Below are 7,053 nucleotides of genomic sequence, written 5' to 3'. Positions count from 1 at the left end.
CCAGAGGCCAGCAGTGCACTGAAAAGAGCTTTGGGCGCTATTGACTCAGATGTTGACGCGCCTTAAAATTAAAAAAAAAAAAAAAATACAAACTTTTGCTTTTTTTACAAAAATTAAGTCGCATAAAAATCTAGTGCCCTGGTCCTTTTCAATACAATGGCATGGCGTCCTCTGGACAATGTCCTCTCATAAGAAAAATTTACTTAACGTTCAGTTAACTGTAGAGAGTTGTATTATAATCAAAGAGCAGTGGGCTGGAATTGAAACCGGGATCATCTCCGCGTTAGTCCTCCAATTCTACATTCTAAAAGCTGTTTTAAGAAAACAACTTGAAATCTACAGTTTCTGAGCTCAATCCCACATAGAGAACAAAAGTCAAACAGCCCAAATCTAGGTTACTTTGAATGTTCAAAGCATTTATCCCCATTAGCACAGAACCATCTCTGGTTAAAGTAAAGTTTCTGGTGGTGTGACATGAAACAGCTGCGATGGTGGAGAAAAAAGAAAATCTAATGGCCAAGACATGTATCACATTGAAGGAGAACATCGATCTATCGACAATCGTTTAAGTACCCGGCCTCACAGAACCACCACCTGTACAAGTTCACATGACACTTAGGTGTTCCATTTAACATACCGCAGTGACTAAACGGGGTAGCAAAAAATGTTTCAACTCCTTTAAACTGATTTTTTAAAAAAAAATTATTGTTTTCACTCTCGCGACTTCAACATTGTACTGTTTGTAAAACGGTACACTGAAATGTACCCTTATGCAAAAGCGTAACCAATATGAAGTTTACAGAAATACGCTTTTCGAGAAACTATCCATTGAATAAAGAGGTATTTTGAGTTGAAAAAAAATTCCTCCAAACTCTGATTTTCAATTATTTATAAAACCCTCTTTAAAAAGCCATTAGAAAAATGGTTTTTTGGAGGAAATTTATTCACTCCTTCTCTCTTAATAGAATTTTCAGGGAATAATATTTTAGATAATATCGAAAGATGTAGGTTTGTAATCACTAAACAACGTTAACATAAAATCGAAGGAGCCTTTTTTAGGAAAAAGTAAAAATACTAAAAAATCTACTCAATTATGTCTCATTTCCAGTTAGCTAATTATTTTTTAATTTAGAAATTTTAGTGCCATATTTGAAAATTATTATTTAGATGGCAAGGCTGTACAATAAACATTAAAAATCTACAAAATATTTAGCTTTGAAAACTTCAATATTATTTACGACTATGGTTACAAAAAAAACTATATCCTTTAATGAATCGTGCCAGCACAGCTATCCCAGAAACACACTGAAACAATATTTCCATAATATAGGTCCTAAACAAACTTTAATGTGGATATTAAATGAAACCATTTGGCGAATGTTTAAAATAAAATATAGAAAATTGAAAAAGCCATTCTTACTACAGTATTTCTGGAACAATGATTTTTTTTTTCAACTCAAATTTCAGCTAATTATTTTGTATTCAAAAATAACGTATAGACGTTAAACCGTACAATATTCTGAAACAGCTGAACTTTTTCATCCCTACCAAAGTATCCTGCATAATTACGGCTCCTTAGAACTTAGTTTTACATAAAATTAAACGTCTTTCTTAGTGGGTCATGCAAAGTAAAAAAAGCACTTTAATATCCAAAATATTAAATTAAATATTCCATATTGCCTAGTTCACGTTCCCTATACTAGTGGTCTACATGTCTACAACAATCATCGCTCAACTTGAATTCCGTTGAATAAACGGATATGATGTTAAAGGAGCCATCCAGGACCGTCTGACGATAAATAAATCTCTTACCACTTCTCCTTGAACATACAGAAGATGAGTTACTGTAGATCTTATGGTATGGAGCAGATGGATTTTCGGATTACGTCATCCCTGATCTATATCCAAAGAATTTATTTGATACCTTTGTTAAACGCTCATGCTTCTTCCAACAAGACAAATATTTTATTTGTTTCACCGAAAGGGGCGATTTAATGAATTCAAGAAACCAACCAAACATTTAGATGTGAAAATTGCAATCGCAGAAAATCATCTTGATTTCATATCAAAAATTTATTTATATTTTCTGTTTATTTCACATCTAAAATGTGCAAAATCTTTATAAATGGAATCATTTATGATGATGATGAAGAATGATGTCTTCTCCTAGAAAATTTGTATTAACAAACAGTTTATAGATTGAGACAAATATCTATCTCCATCAAAATCTCGTAGGATGATCAAAATCGGGTTTTCTTACTGAAAATTACTGTTGCTTAGGTTCGACACTACAATTCCAAGATTTTTTTTACTTCTGGAAAAATGAATGACAATCTGACTCGTTGCCAAGTTGTTCTCTCAGTGATAGGTAGTGCAATTTACAATGGCCTGTAATGATCAAGTGATATTCCAAATTTTTAAATAAACTAAGTTCAACAATCGTATCTAATTGTGTAGCCTTCTTAAATTTCACTAAAATGGGATCCCAGTTATCAAAATAACTTGTAAGATTAAAGTTTCTATTGTAAGCTAGAATCTCTTAACTTGTAAAAAAAAAAATTAGTTATTTGTATGGGAACAATAACAGTTGACCGGGCTGGTTTTAAATGGCAAGCGACTGAACAGCAAACAATAATTTTAATGTCATTGTTTCAGTACCATGTATTTTGACACATTTTCTTAAAACAAATTATCAGAATCTGAATAGTTTTCAATTATATACAAAATAACACAACAATAATCTTTCTAATAACTCCTTACAGCTCAATTATATGATAAACTAACTAACCCGTTCTAGGAAATTCACTGCCACAGTTTATAAAAACTCACAAACTAACACATCAATCTTCCTCTTACCTTCCTGCCAATTTCCTTTATATTCCAAAAACATGTTCTACAAATTTTCACCCACTACTTCAAGAAATTTGGTAAGATTAAATAATTTCAAAAAATTTATTAATCCAAGCCCTACACGACCGTACAGCAGGCTTATAACCAAATTTCCATAGCTCTTCAGCAAAACTATCTTGGACATCCACTTAATCACAGGCGTTTGCTGTTAAATTTAACTTTAAAAATTCAGCCATTATAAGCTATTATAATTAGAATTCTTTCTTCAATCTTATCAACAACTATAATTTGAACGAAAATGGATCAGTACAAAAAAAGAACAATAGCTTATTACTGAGGAAAACAGAGTTTATAAGAGAACAAAATTATAGAACATATTAGTATGAAATTTTGTTCTGTTAAACACTCTGTTTTTTGTGAAATTACGCCCACTATATATCTCCTTTTGTAAAGAACATATTAGTATGAAATTTTGTTCTCTTATACACTCTGTTTTCCTCAGTAATAAGATATAGTTCTTTTGTGTACTGATCCATAAAATGAGAAGATATTGAGAATTGAAATTTTTTTAGGTCATCGTTTTTTTGTGAAATTAGGCCCACTATATATCTCCTTTTGTAAAGAACATATTAGTATGAAACATTGTTCTCTTATACACTCTGTTTTCCTCAGTAATAAGATATAGTTCTTTTGTGTACTGATCCATAAAATGAGAAGATATTGAGAATTGAAATTTTTTTGGGTCATGGCTTTTTGTGAAATTACGCCCACTATATATCTCCTTTTGTATAGAACATATTAGTATGAAATTTTGTTCTCTTATACACTCTGTTTTCCTCAGTAATAAGATATAGTTCTTTTGTGTACTGATCCATAAAATGAGAAGATATTGAGAATTGAAATTTTTTTAGGTCATCGTTTTTTTGTGAAATTAGGCCCACTATATATCTCCTTTTGTAAAGAACATATTAGTATGAAACATTGTTCTCTTATACACTCTGTTTTCCTCAGTAATAAGATATAGTTCTTTTGTGTACTGATCCATAAAATGAGAAGATATTGAGAATTGAAATTTTTTTGGGTCATGGCTTTTTGTGAAATTACGCCCACTATATATCTCCTTTTGTATAGAACATATTAGTATGAAATTTTGTTCTCTTATACACTCTGTTTTCCTCTGTAATAAGATATAGTTCTTTTGTGTACTGATCCATAAAATGAGAAGATATTGAGAGTTGAAATTTTTTTGGGTCATAGTTTTTTGTGAATTAAGGCCCACAATATATCTCCTTTTGTAAAGAACATATTAGTATCAAATTTTGTTCTCTTATACACTCTGTTTTCCTCAGTAATAACATATAGTTCTTTTGTGTACTGATCCATAAAATGAGAAGATATTAAGAATTGAAATTTATTTGGGTCATGTTTTTTTGTGAAATTACGCCCACTATATATCTCCTTTTGTATAGAACATATTAGTATGAAATTTTGATCTCTTATACACTCTGTTTTCCTCAGCAATAAGATATAGTTCTTTTGTGTACTGAAACATAAAATGAGAAGATATTGAGAGATGAAATTTTTTTGGGTCATGGTTTTTTGTGCAATTACGCCCACTATATATTTCCTTTTTTATAGAACATATTAGTATGAAACTATGTTCTCTTATACACTCTGTTTTCCTCAGTAATAAGATATAGTTCTTTTGTGTTCTGATCCATAAAATGAGAAGATATTGAGAGTTGAAATTTATTTGGGTCATGGTTTTTTGTGAAATTACGCCCACTATATATCTCCTTTTGTATAAAACATATTAGTATGAAACTTTGTTCTCTTATACACTCTGTTTTCCTCAGTAATAAGATATAGTTCATTTGTGTACTGATCCATAAAATGAGAAGATATTGAGAGTTGAAATTTATTTGGGTCATGGTTTTTTGTGAAATTACGCCTACTATATATCTCCTTTTGTATAGAACATATTAGTATGAAATTTTGTTCTCTTATACACTCTGTTTTCCTCAGTAATAAGATATAGTTCTTTTGTGTACTGATCCATAAAATGAGAAGATATTGAGTTGAAATTTTTTTGGGTCATGGTTTTTTGTGAAATTACGCCCACTACATATCTCCTTTTGTATAGAACATATTAGTATGAAATTTTGTTCTCTTATACACTCTGTTTTCCTCAGTAATAAGACATAGTTCTTTTGTGTACTGATCCATAAAATGAGAAGATATTGAGAATTGAAATTTTTTTGGGTCATGGTTTTTTGTGAAATTACGCCCACTATATATCTCCTTTTGTATAGAACATATTAGTATGAAATTTTGTTCTCTCATACACTCTGTTTTCCTCAGTAATAAGATATAGTTCTTTTGTGTACTGATCCATAAAATGAGAAGATATTGAGAGTTGAAATTTTTTTGGGTCATGTTTTTTTGTGAATTAAGGCCAACAATATATCTCCTTTTGTAAAGAACATATTAGTATGAAATTTTGTTCTCTTATACACTCTGTTTTCCTCAGTAATTAGATATAGTTCTTTTGTGTACTGATCCATAAAATGAGAAGATATTAAGAGTTGAAATTTTTTTGGGTCATGGTTTTTTGTGAAATTACGCCCACTAAATATCTCCTTTTGTATAAAACCTATTAGTATGAAACTTTGTTCTCTTATACTCTCTGTTTTCCTCAGTAATAAGATATAGTTCATTTGTGTACTGATCCATAAAATGAGAAGATATTGAGAGTTGAAATTTTTTTGGGTCATGGTTTTTTGTGAAATTACGCCCACTACATATCTCCTTTTGTATAGAACATATTAGTATGAAATTTTGTTCTCTTATACACTCTGTTTTCCTCAGTAATAAGACATAGTTCTTTTGTGTACTGATCCATAAAATGAGAAGATATTGAGAATTGAAATTTTTTTGGGTCATGGTTTTTTGTGAAATTACGCCCACTATATATCTCCTTTTGTATAGAACATATTAGTATGAAATTTTGTTCTCTTATACACTCTGTTTTCCTCAGTAATAAGATATAGTTCTTTTGTGTACTGATCCATAAAATGAGAAGATATTGAGAGTTGAAATTTTTTTGGGTCATGGTTTTTTGTGAATTAAGGCCCACAATATATCTCCTTTTGTAAAGAACATATTAGTATGAAATTTTGTTCTCTTATACACTCTGTTTTCCTCAGTAATAAGATATAGTTCTTTTGTGTACTGATCCATAAATGAGAAGATATTAAGAATTGAAATTTATTTGGGTCATGTTTTTTTGTGAAATTACGCCCACTATATATCTCCTTTTGTATAGAACATATTAGTATGAAATTTTGATCTCTTATACACTCTGTTTTCCTCAGCAATAAGATATAGTTCTTTTGTGTACTGAACCATAAAATGAGAAGATATTGAGAGATGAAATTTTTTTGGGTCATGGTTTTTTGTGCAATTAGGCCCACTATATATTTCCTTTTTTATAGAACATATTAGTATGAAACTTTGTTCTCTTATACACTCTGTTTTCCTCAGTAATAAGATATAGTTCTTTTGTGTACTGATCCATAAAATGAGAAGATATTGAGAGTTGAAATTTTTTTAGGTCATGGTTTTTTGTGAAATTACGCCCACTATATATCTGCTTTTGTAAAGAACATATTAGTATGAAACTTTGTTCTCTTATACACTCTGTTTTCCTCAGTAATAAGATATAGTTCTTTTGTGTACTGATCCATAAAATGAGAAGATATTGAGAGTTGAAATTTTTTTGGATCATGGTTTTTTGTGAAATTACGCCCACTATATATCTCCTTTTGTAAAGAACATGTTAGTATGAAATTTTGTTCTCTTATACACTCTGTATTCCTCAGTAATAAGATATAGTTCTTTTGTGTACTGATCCATAAAATGAGAAGATATTGAGAGTTGAAATTTATTTGGGTCATGGTTTTTTGTGAAATTACGCCTACTATATATCTCCTTTTGTATAGAACATATTAGTATGAAATTTTGTTCTCTTATACACTCTTGTTTTCCTCAGTAATAAGATATAGTTCTTTTGTGTTCTGATCCATAAAATGAGAAGATATTGAGAGTTGAAATTTATTTGGGTCATGGTTTTTTGTGAAATTACGCCCACTATATATCTCCTTTTGTATAGAACATATTAGTATGAAATTTTGTTCTCTTATA

The sequence above is a fragment of the Rhodnius prolixus genome, unplaced genomic scaffold, assembly GCF_049639745.1.
Source record: "Rhodnius prolixus isolate KJV_2025 unplaced genomic scaffold, Rpr scaffold_5, whole genome shotgun sequence".
Taxonomy (NCBI): Eukaryota; Metazoa; Arthropoda; class Insecta; order Hemiptera; family Reduviidae; genus Rhodnius; species Rhodnius prolixus.
The sequence above is the reverse complement of the archived record's forward strand: the minus strand, read 5'-3'. Positions refer to the sequence as shown.